Here is a 16,033-nt window from a genome sequence, read left to right on the forward strand (position 1 = left end):
CTAAGGTTATTATCATTGTTATTGAGAGTCTGAATGAATTTCTTAAATGATTCTTGATCTCCCTGCCATAAAATAAGGATGTCATCGATGTAACGCATCCATGTTATTACCTTATCTGTATATTGGGACAGATTTTCGTGAAAGACGATGTCTCTCTCCCATTGACCCAGATACAAATTTGCAAAAGTCGGGGCACAAGCAGCCCCCATTGCTGTGCCCCGTACCTGCAGATAGAATTGATTCTCAAAACCAAAGAAATTCTTCTTTAGAATAAATCTCAAAAGATCTACAATGAAAGCTCCGAATTCAGAATTGTTGTTACTCCGTAAAAATAATTCAACGGCTCTAATACCAATATCATGTTTTATACTTATATACAAGGACTCAACGTCACATGTAATCAGCCATATGTCCTCATCTAGGGTTACTCCATCCAAAAGTTTTAAGATGTCCATGGTGTCTCTCACATATGACGGTAGTGATGTGACATATTCTCTCAGGTGAGTGTCAACAAATATGCTAGCCTGTTCCGTTAGGCTGCCCATTCCTGAGACTATTGGTCTTCCCGGCGGTGTTTTCGCATTTTTGTGTATCTTAGGTAGCAAGTATATAGTTGCTACTTTAGGATGGTCAACTCGTAAAAAGTTAAATTCAGTATTGGTAATGGTTCCTTCATCAAGAGCTTTCTGAATAAGTTTATCATATGCTAGTTTGAAATCCTCCATTGAATTCCCAAATAAAGGTTTGTAGCAGTTGGTGTCTTTTAATTGTTTATACATCTCTGTCTTGTACATAGAGATGGGCCAAATCACCACATTGCCCCCTTTGTCAGAACTCTTAATAACCACTTCCTCCCATGAACGTATGTCTTTTAGGGCCTTCCTCTCATCCTTTGTTAGGTTATCAAATTTGTTGTAACTAGGCTTAATTCTTAGCTTATCCAAGTCTTGTGACACCATATATTCAAAGGTTTTGATTTGTGGACATATCATGTCCTTGGGAAAAAAGGAAGATTTCTTCCGACATATAGATCTTCCCTGTGAGATCCCTGGATTAATATTTGTCTGTTCCAAATTTAATTCCTCCAAAATATTAAGTGTATCAAGATCATCAAAATCCAATCCTATATGAGAAGGATTGTCTTGAGTATCTGGATTGATGTTAATTATTGGAATTGTTGTTTCATTATTGTCAAAGAACTTGGTGAGTTTAAGTTTCCTTGTAAAGAGATTTAAATCTCTTTCCCAGGAGAATCGGTCGAAATCGGAAGTAGGAGAGAAAGATAAACCTCTACCTAGTAGTTTAATATGTGATGTAGACAGTGTTTGCCCAGATAAGTTAATAATTTGTAACGCTTGTTCTTCATGTATTTGTCTTATTGTATCTTGATGATACATTGATTGTTCATTTATCTGCCCCTCCGTTGTTTCCTGCCGGTAAAGTAGTTGTCTTTCCAAACTCTTGGTTGTCTTTCCCGTAGATTTCTGCTTACTTCTCCTTGTCCGTTTCGGCTTGACCCTCCTTCTCCCAGAGGTCTTGAACCTTCCCCTAAAAAATGTGATGAGGAAAAACCATGGGATCCTCTTCCTTTATTGAATGGTCTACTTTAACCCTCGTTTTCTGAGGATTCAACCTCAGATGATTCGTAACTTCTCATTTTGTCTTTTTTATCCCTAGGATGAATAGCTTTTTTTTTCATCTAAAGATGTTACCTGTAGCATAATCATTTTTGTCACGAACATATTTAGATTTCTTCCTTTCAACAATTTGATTCTCAAAAATCTCCAGATCTTTTTTATGTTTCTCATACATTTTCTGATAAGATTCAGAAGTTTCATGATCTTTGAGTCTATGACTCAATTCTTCTATCTCTTTTGAGTAAGATTCTAATATGAGTGAATCATGTTTTAATGTGATTCGCATGAGATCCATAGAGCATTTAAGGAGGGTATTCTCCCATTCTGATTGTAATTCTGGTGTTGCTAGATCGTATGTGGGTTACAATTTTGGTCTAAGGCCCCTGGGGGTAATTGATTGTTTTAAATAATTTTCTGTGGTCGTTAGATTCCACCAAGTTCTAGATTGTTTCTGGAGGAGAACCTTTAGTTTATTAAGATCATCCATCCATGTATTATTGACTTCATAGATGTCACCATCCCCTTCATTTGGAAAGATGGACCCTAAACTATTTTTCCATCTATCACATCTTTGGTTCAAGTCTGCTTGCAAATTGAAAGTAGTCATTTTGATAGATCTCTAATCTGAGGATGTACTAAAAACTGACCCCAAACAAGTATTAACTTAATTGAAATAAATTTCCCAATATTCAATAATTAATGCCTAAATGGCAAGATAAATAATGTGATGTCCGATATTTGTCAATATAATTATGTATAGTGTATTGAAAAATACAATAGGCCTGAGCTGGATTGGAGAGTCTGAGATAGACCTTAGTGTTACATATAGAGAAAAAAAGGGGGAGATTGCCAATCCGCTCTAAGGCAAGGAAAAACCTCAACAAATATCATATATAGTATGAGGGGTTGCTCCCAGAACTAGACGAGTCTAGAATATAGGAAAATTCAATTGATAATAGACATCAACTGAAAAGAGTAGTATGTGGGGCACTCCTGTCCATAGAAATTTAAATAAAATCAACTTTATTGGTAATTATGGTTAAAAATTCAGACAAATATCAGATGTCAGACTAGGCGAATTATTGAAAATATAGAAGTGAAAAAGATTAGAAAATGGTGTAATAAAGATAAATAAAATAGACCCCTAGGAAGAGCCGGTCATAATTATTATTAATCAATTACTTCATACATTGACTGACAATATCTCTGAGTCAATAGTAATTGGTTTCTTCTGATTTATCATTTAACAGAATCGTGCACTGTGAACCAAGATTGGCTCATATATTTCTTTCAATATATGCAAATACTATTATGTCAATTAGGGATCAATTCCCACAGATCTAAATATCAGTGTATGTGCATATGTAACGTTCATTCATATTTTTTACTGCATCCTTCATTAGATAGAGGGAAAGGATAGGCTTATTGTTATTGAGACAGAGTACAAGATTAAAATTGTTAAATAGTCTTCAATTAGAGTATAATTACCTTTAAGTATGTTATCAGTTTCTTACACAGATATTTTATTGTTCTGTCACACATAACATCAAAGACAAAGTTGTAACTAATTAACAATGAAATTCCCCTGTCACATAATAGGTATATCCGCAGTATATGATCTCCGTTATTGGTAGGTACTGAATCAGAATATAGGGAAACACCAATTATTGGTCACTATGATATAGAAGGGGTGTCCTTGCTGTTCATACAATTGTAGCAAGAGGTACTGTTAGCCTTGTCCCTATATAGCAAATCCAATATGGATAAAGTGTCCCACCTTGATCTGATTAACACATATACACTATGCGGAACTTCCTATATAGTTCGCAGGGGTTTAGCCTGCATATAGCCTATCGTTCCTATTTTCTAACAGGATTGTTGGCATACTCGAATGAACCTACTAAGTGTGATTGTAATGAACTTGGTCCACGGCACGATCGCAGGACAATCCTGCTGACCGGCTCCCTAGTTCCGGGTCTGTGACGTGGACACGTCATGCTACCCGCCGTACGTTTCGCCCTATCGGCTTAGTCATGGGAATTACTTGTCTGTTGCAGATTGGAGGTTTATAAACTAACAGCGACCAATGGTTAGCTAATATTTATGATTGACAGTCACAAAGACCAATAGCGAGGAGTATCATACTAGTTCCATAATAAGCATCTTCGCTCGTGAGTTAAATGAGTGTTGAAAAATAATGTAATAAAACCAGATATATAGTCTAGGTAAGTATATATAGAATATGGTATGGTTGTCTTAAATATTATTACATATCAAAGTTACTAAAAATCGGTACGCTATCGAAATTACTATGCATTGATGGGCTATTTTGCTATAGAGTAATGTGAAGAAAAATAAAAAAGAAAAAAAGAAATAAAAAAAAATTAAAAAAATAATAGGAAATGTGTTGAAAATAAAACGTGAACAAATATAATAACAATTGTAAAATTGACGTGCTTAGACCATGTTTTATTCATGGATTGTACTATATTAAGTGACATGATCATATTAATTAAATATAAGGAGATCAAGGACACTTTAGGTCCCTGTAACAAGATACTTGAAAATACCAATATATTAATAATATGGTAGTGGTAATAGTATCATGTGTGTCAGATACCAAAAATTTGGTCTGATCATATTCAATGTGAGAGCAAACATTGGTAAAGTGTTTACAAGGTGATATATAAAAGTAAAATTAAATTACTCATAATAAATCCAAATGAGAAATACATCTGTAGTATTGAATATGAATATATTAAAAATAAAAATTATCATAAAAATTATATTGTCAAAGTCATACATGACTGTAAATTTATTCACAGATATTCCAGATGTCCCATTGTAATGTTCTATAATTCAATACATTGAATCTAAACTTTTATTCAAGTACCTAAGGTGTCAAGATAATAATGTAACTGGAATTAATAAAAAATTCAGTCCAAAAGTACTATGCAGAATGAACATATCAATATTCTTGTCCCTAGTATATATAGATGGCATAAATTGTCATAAATGCAGTAGGACCTACAAAAAGCTAGAGTAATTAATATTTTCGTTGAGACCATGTGGTATAAGGGAATGGTGTAAGAAAATCCATCTGCTTTCTCTTTGGAGTAGTGTTCTCATAACATCCCCTCCCCCTTATGCCCATGGATATTTTTTCTATCCCAAAAGCACACAAATCGTCAGACCTTCCTCCATGTATTTGTAAGAAATGGCGTTCTACAGAGGTAAGTGGTTTAAAACGTTGTTGGTCCATAGCAGCATTTCTAATATTTCCTACATGTTCAAGGACTCGTTGTTTTAAAGGTCGACTAGTCATACCTACATAGATCTTATTACAGGTACATTTTAAGACATAAATAACTCCTTTGGTGTTACAATTAATAAAACTGTTAATAATATGTCTTTGCCCATATCTATCATGTATTTCAGTAGTTTTAACCATCACTGAGCATGCCTTGCATGACCCACATTTATGTGAGCCTTTTACAGTCAATGTTTGTTTTCTTGGGTTATAGTGGCTTTGTACCAATTTGTCTCGTAGGTTGGGTGCGCGCCTCCAGCTAAAATTAACTTTCTCATCCAATGACTTAGCCAGTTGTTGGTCTGACATAAGTATAGGCCAATGTTTTTGTACAATTGTTTTAATTTGTTTCCATTGCTGGCAAAAGTCTTCAACGAAACGGATTTTGTTGTCTGGTTCCCTCTTCTTTTTGGGGTATATCAGATCTACACGATCTACCTGTTCGATTGAATTAATAGCTTTTTTAATAGATCTCTTACTGTACCCCCGTTGAGTCAACCTTGTACTGAGTTCTTTAGAGCGTTTTTGATAGTCCTCTGTATTAGAACAATTCCGTTTAAGTCGGAGAAACTCCCCCTTGGGTATATTTTTTATAACTGATGGAAAGTGTGAACTGTCATTATGAAGGACACTATTGGTCGCTGTTTTCTTCCTATAGAGATCTGTTTCTACTCGACCCTCTACTGTTTTTCTGATGGTAATATCCAAGAAATTAATTTGGTTCCTGTCCATCTCATAGGTTAACCTAAGGTTATTATCATTGTTATTGAGAGTCTGAATGAATTTCTTAAATGATTCTTGATCTCCCTGCCATAAAATAAGGATGTCATCGATGTAACGCATCCATGTTATTACCTTATCTGTATATTGGGACAGATTTTCGTGAAAGACGATGTCTCTCTCCCATTGACCCAGATACAAATTTGCAAAAGTCGGGGCACAAGCAGCCCCCATTGCTGTGCCCCGTACCTGCAGATAGAATTGATTCTCAAAACCAAAGAAATTCTTCTTTAGAATAAATCTCAAAAGATCTACAATGAAAGCTCCGAATTCAGAATTGTTGTTACTCCGTAAAAATAATTCAACAGCTCTAATACCAATATCATGTTTTATACTTGTATACAAGGACTCAACGTCACATGTAATCAGCCATATGTCCTAATCTAGGGTTACTCCATCCAAAAGTTTTAAGATGTCCATGGTGTCTCTCACATATGACGGTAGTGATGTGACATATTCTCTCAGGTGGGTGTCAACAAATATGCTAGCCTGTTCCGTTAGGCTGCCCATTCCTGAGACTATTGGTCTTCCCGGCGGTGTTTTCGCATTTTTGTGTATCTTAGGTAGCAAGTATATAGTTGCTACTTTAGGATGGTCAACTCGTAAAAAGTTAAATTCAGTATTGGCAATGGTTCCTTCATCAAGAGCTTTCTGAATAAGTTTATCATATGCTAGTTTGAAATCCTCCATTGGATTCCCAAATAAAGGTTTGTAGCAGTTGGTGTCTTTTAATTGTTTATACATCTCTGTCTTGTACATAGAGATGGGCCAAATCACCACATTGCCCCCTTTGTCGGAACTCTTAATAACCACTTCCTCCCATGAACGTATGTCTTTTAGTGCCTTCCTCTCATCCTTTGTTAGGTTATCAAATTTGTTGTAACTAGGCTTAATTCTTTGCTTATCCAAGTCTTGTGACACCATATATTCAAAGGTTTTGATTTGTGGACATATCATGTCCTTGGGAAAAAAAGGAAGATTTCTTCCGACATATAGATCTTCCCTGTGAGATCCCTGGATTAATATTTGTCTGTTCCAAATTTAATTCCTCCAAAATATTAAGTGTATCAAGATCATCAAAATCCAATCCTATATGAGAAGGATTGTCTTGAGTATCTGGATTGATGTTAATTATTGGAATTGTTGTTTCATTATTGTCAAAGAACTTGGTGAGTTTAGGTTTCCTTGTAAAGAGATTTAAATCTCTTTCCCAGGAGAATCGGTCGAAATCGGAAGTAGGAGAGAAAGATAAACCTCTACCTAGTAGTTTAATATGTGATGTAGACAGGGTTTGCCCAGATAAGTTAATAATTTGTAACGCTTGTTCTTCATGTATTTGTCTTATTGTATCTTGATGATACATTGATTGTTCATTTATCTGCCCCTCCGTTGTTTCCTGCCGGTAAAGTAGTTGTCTTTCCAAACTCTTGGTTGTCTTTCCCGTAGATTTCTGCTTACTTCTCCTTGTCCGTTTCGGCTTGACCCTCCTTCTTCCAGAGGTCTTGAACCTTCCCCTAAAAAAGGTGATGAGGAAAAACCATGGGATCCTCTTCCTTTATTGAATGGTCTACTTTAACCCTCGTTTTCTGAGGATTCAACCTCAGATGATTCGAAACTTCTCATTTTGTCTTTTTTATCCCTAGGATGAATAGCTTTTTTTTTCATCTAAAGATGTTACCTGTAGCATAATCATTTTTGTCACGAACATATTTAGATTTCTTCCTTTCAACAATTTGATTCTCAAAAATCTCCAGATCTTTTTTATGTTTCTCATGCATTTTCTGAAAAGATTCAGAAGTTTCATGATCTTTGAGTCTATGACTCAATTCTTCTATCTCTTTAGAGTAAGATTCTAATATGAGTGAATCATGTTTTAATGTGATTCGCATGAGATCCATAGAGCATTTTAGGAGGGTATTCTCCCATTCTGATTGTAATTCTGGTGTTGCTAGATCGTATGTGGGGTACAATTTTGGTCTAAGGCCCCTGGGGGTAATTGATTGTTTTAAATACTTTTCTGTGGTTGTTAGATTCCACCAAGTTCTAGATCATGAAACTTCTGAATCTTTTCAGAAAATGTATGAGAAACATAAAATAGATCTGGAGATTTTTGAGAATCAAATTGTTGAAAGGAAGAAATCTAAATATGTTCGTGACAAAAATGATTATGCTACAGGTAACATCTTTAGATGGAAAAAAGCTATTCATCCTAGGGATATACAAGACAAAATGAGAAGTTACGAATCATCTGAGGTTGAATCCTCAGAAAACGAGGGTGAAAGTAGACCATTCAATAAAGGAAGAGGATCCCATGGTTTTCCTCATCACCTTTTTTAGGGGAAGGTTCAAGACCTCTGGGAGAAGGAGGGTCAAGCCGAAACGGACAAGGAGAAGTAAGCAGAAATCTACGGGAAAGACAACCAAGAGTTTGGAAAGACAACTACTTTACCGGCAGGAAACAACGGAGGGGCAGATAAATGAACAGTCAATGTATCATCAAGATACAATAAGACAAATACATGAAGAACAAGCGTTACAAATTATTAACTTATCTGGGCAAACCCTGTCTACATCACATATTAAACTACTAGGTAGAGGTTTATCTTTCTCTCCTACTTCCGATTTCGACCGATTCTCCTGGGAAAGAGATTTAAATCTCTTTACAAGGAAACTTAAACTCACCAAGTTCTTTGACAATAATGAAACAACAATTCCAATAATTAACATCAATCTAGATACTCAAGACAATCCTTCTCATATAGGATTGGATTTTGATGATCTTGATACACTTAATATTTTGGAGGAATTAAATTTGGAACAGACAAATATTAATCCAGGGATCTCACAGGGAAGATCTATATGTCGGAAGAAATCTTCCTTTTTTCCCAAGGACATGATATGTCCACAAATCAAAACCTTTGAATATATGGTGTCACAAGACTTGGATAAGCAAAGAATTAAGCCTAGTTACAACAAATTTGATAACCTAACAAAGGATGAGAGGAAGGCACTAAAAGACATACGTTCATGCGAGGAAGTGGTTATTAAGAGTTCCGACAAAGGGGGCAATGTGGTGATTTGGCCCATCTCTATGTACAAGACAGAGATGTATAAACAATTAAAAGACACCAACTGCTACAAACCTTTATTTGGGAATCCAATGGAGGATTTCAAACTAGCATATGATAAACTTATTCAGAAAGCTCTTGATGAAGGAACCATTACCAATACTGAATTTAACTTTTTACGAGTTGACCATCCTAAAGTAGCAACTATATACTTGCTACCTAAGATACACAAAAATGCGAAAACACCGCCTCGAAGACCAATAGTCTCAGGGATGGGCAGCCTAACGGAACAGGCTAGCATATTTGTTGACACCCACCTGAGAGAATATGTCACATCACTACCGTCATATGTGAGAGACACCATGGACATCTTAAAACTTTTGGATGGAGTAACCCTAGATGAGGACATATGGCTGATTACATGTGACGTTGAGTCCTTGTATACAAGTATAAAACATGATATTGGTATTAGAGCCGTTGAATTATTTTTACGGAGTAACAACAATTCTGAATTCGGAGCTTTCATTGTAGATCTTTTGAGATTTATTCTAAAGAAGAATTTCTTTGGTTTTGAGAATCAATTCTATCTGCAGGTACGGGGCACAGCAATGGGGGCTGCTTGCGCCCCGACTTTTGCAAATTTGTATCTGGTCAATGGGAGAGAGACATCGTCTTTCACGAAAATCTGTCCCAATATACAGATAAGGTAATAACATGGATGCGTTACATCGATGACATCCTTATTTTATGGCAGGGAGATCAAGAATCATTTAAGAAATTCATTCAGACTCTCAATAACAATGATAATAACCTTAGGTTAACCTATGAGATGGACAGGAACCAAATTAATTTCTTGGATATTACCATCAGAAAAACAGTAGAGGGTCGAGTAGAAACAGATCTCTATAGGAAGAAAACAGCGACCAATAGTGTCTTTCATAATGACAGTTCACACTTTCCATCAGTTATAAAAAATATACCCAAGGGGGAGTTTCTCCGACTTAAACGGAATTGTTCTAATACAGAGGACTATCAAAAACGCTCTAAAGAACTCAGTACAAGGTTGACTCAACGGGGGTACAGTAAGAGATCTATTAAAAAAGCTATTAATTCAATCGAACAGGTAGATCGTGTAGATCTGATATACCCCAAAAAGAAGAGGGAACCAGACAACAAAATCCGTTTCGTTGGAGACTTTTGCCAGCAATGGAAACAAATTAAAACAATTGTACAAAGACATTGGCCTATACTTATGTCAGACCAACAACTGGCTAAGTCATTGGATGAGAAAGTTAATTTTAGCTGGAGGCGCGCACCCAACCTACGAGACAAATTGGTACAAAGCCACTATAACCCAAGAAAACAAACATTGACTGTAAAAGGCTCACATAAATGTGGGTCATGCAAGGCATGCTCAGTGATGGTTAAAACTACTGAAATACATGATAGATATGGGCAAAGACATATTATTAACAGTTTTATTAATTGTAACACCAAAGGAGTTATTTATGTCTTAAAATGTACCTGTAATAAGATCTATGTAGGTATGACTAGTCGACCTTTAAAACAACGAGTCCTTGAACATGTAGGAAATATTAGAAATGCTGCTATGGACCAACAACGTTTTAAACCACTTACCTCTGTAGAACGCCATTTCTTACAAATACATGTAGGAAGGCCTGACGATTTGTGTGCTTTTGGGATAGAAAAAATATCCATGAGCATAAGGGGGAGGGGATGTTATGAGAACACTACTCCAAAGAGAAAGCAGATGGATTTTCTTACTCCATTCCCTTATACCACATGGTCTCAACGAAAATATTAATTACTCTAGCTTTTTGTAGGTCCTACTGCATTTATGACAATTTATGCCATCTATATATACTAGGGACAAGAATATTGATATGTTCATTCTGCATAGTACATTTGGACTGAATTTTTTATTAATTCCAGTTACATTATTATCTTGACACCTTAGGTACTTGAATAAAAGTTTAGATTCAATGTATTGAATTATAGAACATTACAATGGGACATCTGGAATATCTGTGAATAAATTTACAGTCATGTATGACTTTGACAATATAATTTTTATGATAATTTTTATTTTTAATATATTCATATTCAATACTACAGATGTATTTCTCATTTGGATTTATTATGAGTAATTTAATTTTACTTTTATATATCACCTTGTAAACACTTTACCAATGTTTGCTCTCACATTGAATATGATCAGACCAAATTTTTGGTATCTGACACACATGATACTATTACCACTACCATATTATTAATATATTGGTATTTTCAAGTATCTTGTTACAGGGACCTAAAGTGTCCTTGTTCTCCTTATATTTAATTAATATGATCATGTCACTTAATATAGTACAATCCATGAATAAAACATGGTCTTAGCACGTCAATTTTACAATTGTTATTATATTTGTTCACGTTTTATTTTCAACACATTTCCTATTATTTTTTTAATTTTTTTTTATTTCTTTTTTTCTTTTTTATTTTTCTTCACATTACTCTTTAGCAATATAGCCCATCAATGCATAGTAATTTCGATAGCATACCGATTTTTAGTAACTTTTATATGTAATAATATTTAAAACAACCATACCATATTCTATATATACTTACCTAGACTATATATCTGGTTTTATTACATTATTTTTCAACACTCATTTAACTCACGAGCGAAGATGCTTATTATGGAACTAGTATGATACACCTCGCTATTGGTCTTTGTGACTGTCAATCATAAATATTAGCTAACCATTGGTCGCTGTTAGTTTATAAACCTCCAATCTGCAACAGACAAGTAATTCCCATGACTAAGCCGATAGGGCGAAACGTACGTCGGGTAGCGTGACGTGTCCACGTCACAGACCCGGAACTAGGGAGCCGGTCAGCAGGATTGTCCTGCGATCGTGCCGTGGACCAAGTTTATTACAATCACACTTAGTAGGTTCATTCGAGTATGCCAACAATCCTGTTAGAAAATAGGAACGATAGGCTATATGCCGGCTAAACCCCTGCGAACTATATAGGAAGTTCCGCATAGTGTATATGTGTTAATCAGATCAAGGTGGGACACTTTATCCATATTGGATTTGCTATATAGGGACAAGGCTAACAGTACCTCTTGCTACAATTGTATGAACAGCAAGGACACCCCTTCTATATCATAGTGACCAATAATTGGTGTTTCCCTATATTCTGATTCAGTACCTATCAATAACGGAGATCATATACTGCGGATATACCTATTATGTGACAGGGGAATTTCATTGTTAATTAGTTACAACTTTGTCTTTGATGTTATGTGTGACAGAACAATAAAATATCTGTGTAAGAAACTGATAACATACTTAAGGGTAATTATACTCTAATTGAAGACTATTTAACAATTTTAATCTTGTACTCTGTCTCAATAACAATAAGCCTATCCTTTCCCTCTATCTAATGAAGGATGCAGTAAAAAATATGAATGAACGTTACATATGCACATACACTGATATTTAGATCTGTGGGAATTGATCCCTAATTGACATAATAGTATTTGCATATATTGAAAGAAATATATGAGCCAATCTTGGTTCACAGTGCACGATTCTGTTAAATGATAAATCAGAAGAAACCAATTACTATTGACTCAGAGATATTGTCAGTCAATGTATGAAGTAATTGATTAATAATAATAATTATGACCGGCTCTTCCTAGGGGTCTATTTTATTTATCCTTATTACACCATTTTCTAATCTTTTTCACTTCTATATTTTTAATAATTCGCCTAGTCTGACATCTGATATTTGTCTGAATTTTTAACCATAGTTACCAATAAAGTTGATTTTATTTAAATTTCTATGGACAGGAGTGCCCCACATACTACTCTTTTCAGTTGATGTCTATTATCAATTGAATTTTCCTATATTCTAGACCTGAGAAAGAGGAAGGAGGGAGAGCACGCTGCACTGTCTCCTCCTTCTTCCCTGATTGTAGTGACTGTGACCTCCCTGCGTTTTGCAGAGGAGGTCACATGATCGGGAGATGGCGCTGGCTGGGGAACAAACTCCCGCTGTCGGTGCCTGGAATATAGGAGCTGCGCTGGCAGGGGACTGATCTGCCTTGCCAGTATCGGAGCCACCTTTCAAAGTCAAAAGAACCCCATGCAGTTTGGGAGCTGATGGTTGGTCACCCCTGCTTTACACTCTTACCACTTCCTTTCACCCCTTGACTCCTCACCATGCAAGTACATGGCTAATTGTAACGCATTATGGAATCTGCTGTCGCTATATAAATATATGATGATGATGATGATGATGATGATGATGATGATTTCTCACATGTAGCAGATGATAGTAAAGCAATTGGTTTAGTTTCTCACAAATTAAACTCAGTCTTCGTCCCCCAATTAAGTTTTCTTACACTTCACCCTTGTTATTAGATCTCAGTCCAGCAAATGGTTATAATAGATTGTCTCCCCATCTGTTCCCCACCTGACTAATAATACAATGCACATTCCGAGTAAATCAACAGTAGATATACAGTCATGGCCAAAAGTTTTGAGAATGACACAAATATTATTTTTCACAAAGTCTGATGCCTCAGTTTTTATGATGGCTATTTGCATATACTTCAGAATGTCATGAAGAGTGATCAGATGAATTGCAATTAATTTCAAAGTCCCTCTTTGCCATAACAATGATCTTTAACCCAAAAACATTTACACTGCATTTCAGCCCTGCCACAAAAGGACCAGCTTACATCAAGTCAGTGATTCTCTTGTTAACAACGGTGAGAGTGTTGACCAGGACAAGGCTGGAGATCACTCTGTAATGCTGATTGTGTTACAATAACAGACTGGAAGCCTTAAAAGAAGGGTGGTGCTTGAAATCATTGTTCTTCCTCTGTTAACCATGATGGTTAGGGGCTATAGGTATTTCCTGTCTCCCCTTGACACCCCTCCTGGGTGTTCATTTTCTCCCTCAACATCGCTTTCTTCCAGTGGGCCCAGTAATTGTCCGCTTGGTACTTCATCTTTTGGAAGTCACTGGCTTCCTCAAAGCCCTCTCAGTAGACTTGGGGTGCCGAACAGGTCCCCAATCAGGAATGGCAATTTCAATTTCTCTAGAATGACCCCCATTTATTCTCTTTGCACTCCTTCTTCTCATCGGTTCGGTAACTTCCTCCTTTTCGTTAAGTTCTTAGACTACCTTGTTGTTTCCACTGGGTAGCTGGAACACTTTCAACCTCTTCGTCACCTCTGAATCTTACATCTCTACAAGTGGGCATTAGGTGTTGTTTATGGTAGGTCCTTACAGGTCCGGTCTACCTTTCCGGCTTTATTCTATATACAGGAGACCCAGACATCTTCGACACCACCTCATTGCTAGGCCTGGATTTTAGGGTGTTGAACACATGGATATTTGTCCCACAATAACTTGCATGTCCCTGTCGTCTTCTTCCGGGTCCGGACACACTAGTGCGACTACTCGCACTTCCTTTTCAATGCCAGCCACTTCTTTTAGAAACTTGCGGTCAACGGTGATATATCTCAGATGTGAGTAACTTTGTTCACCGAGGCCCCAGATGGTAAATCCGGACAGGATGCCCTTACACATCAAACAGATTCTCATGGACTCACTTCTGAAATATAATGGACAATTTGTGAACCACTATCCAGTAGAGCAATACTTTTCTTTCCATTAATCAGAGAGGGAACCTGCGGTGCTCGGCCTTCTAGACTGGATGGCAGTGAACTCCATTTGGCATACGAGTTCCTCACAGTGTTCATTCTCACATTATTATTTCCCAACTGCTTGTCTTGGCGGGGGGGAATGCTGTGGCGACTCCCCTCTGTCCCATTTCATTGGACACTGTCAGGGTATTGGCTGTAATGTATTATAATTATGTATTTAACTGCTAAATTTTACATCTGCTAAAATAAATTACTTTGTGCTTTGAAAACAACACAATCGCTTGGGCAATGCTTATTTGAAAACGATAGAATTACTTTAATAGCGGGTGGGAAGTAAACCTGGGAAAGGATGGATTGATCCCATACACAATAGAAAAAGGTGATGCAGAAGTTGACTCATAAAGGGCATTATTATGCACAAACTCTGCCCAAGGTAGAAGATCCACCCAATCATCTTGATTGGCAGTAGAGAACATTCTAAGGAAGGTCTCCAAGGGCTAGATTTACTATCAGGCGTGTTTGTAAAGCCGCCGACTTTCGGCGGGTTTGGCGGCGGTTTAGCCATCGCCCGATTTACTAAGGCTAAACCCGCCGTCCAAACGACCAGAAATTATGTTTCCAAACTTGCCTCTGTATAAAGCGCCATGACGGTTTCAACAATGTTCAACATACAAACAGCCGGATTTACTAATAGGGGGTTTCTAAAGCCGTCGGAAAACCGCCATTCAATAGACCAAAATGAAAGCGCTGCTTGTGAGCAGCAAGATTGTTCAAACAGTGTGCTGTTTGAACTATTTAGCCATTTTTAACATAAGATAAAGAGCCATTTTGTGCAAAGTTTCCTCCTTTAGGATTGTATATGGGAAATGGACAACTGTCATGTAATTTGAGTTTTTTTTTTTTTTTTTTTTTTTTTTCACCCTGTATTATTGCATCCTATTTACTGATGTAAAGGTTTACCGGGCACTCCACGTGCATTTAAAGTGCGTTTGAATCTGGAATATTTGGCTGATGTGGACGTAGTACCGATGTTTGTACTCATGTAAACCAGGTTCCTAGATATATTTGGTGGGGTGCTTATGTATGCACCTGTTAAGGTGTCTGATATTATCCTGGCTTGCTGTCTGATACATAATCTAGCTTTACATCAACTTACCCCACCGATTATTGCAGTACACAGTGAACAAGTAGGGGCCGTGTCCCATTTGGTGATGTGCAGAGCAGAGGGGGGAGGCAGATTTGAGACCGTCTCATTACAAACTACTTTAAATGTAAGTGCATACTATAAAAACATATATTGGTTTTTGTTTTTATGTCAGTGCAATGGTTTTTTTTATGGAATTTTTTAATAAAATTGGACCCTTTAAACAGAGGATAGTGTGTACTCTGAATGTTGTAATTGTTAAAATCCCTGGAAAGTGACAGTCAGAGGTCAATGAGTACGTGAAATTAGTGCATCGTTTTAAAGAAAACAGTATACTCTTGTTTAATGTGCAGAAAAGAAAGACTGATACCAATGAAATATAACTG

Source organism: Mixophyes fleayi, chromosome 8, assembly GCF_038048845.1.
Source record: "Mixophyes fleayi isolate aMixFle1 chromosome 8, aMixFle1.hap1, whole genome shotgun sequence".
NCBI lineage: Eukaryota > Metazoa > Chordata > Amphibia > Anura > Limnodynastidae > Mixophyes > Mixophyes fleayi.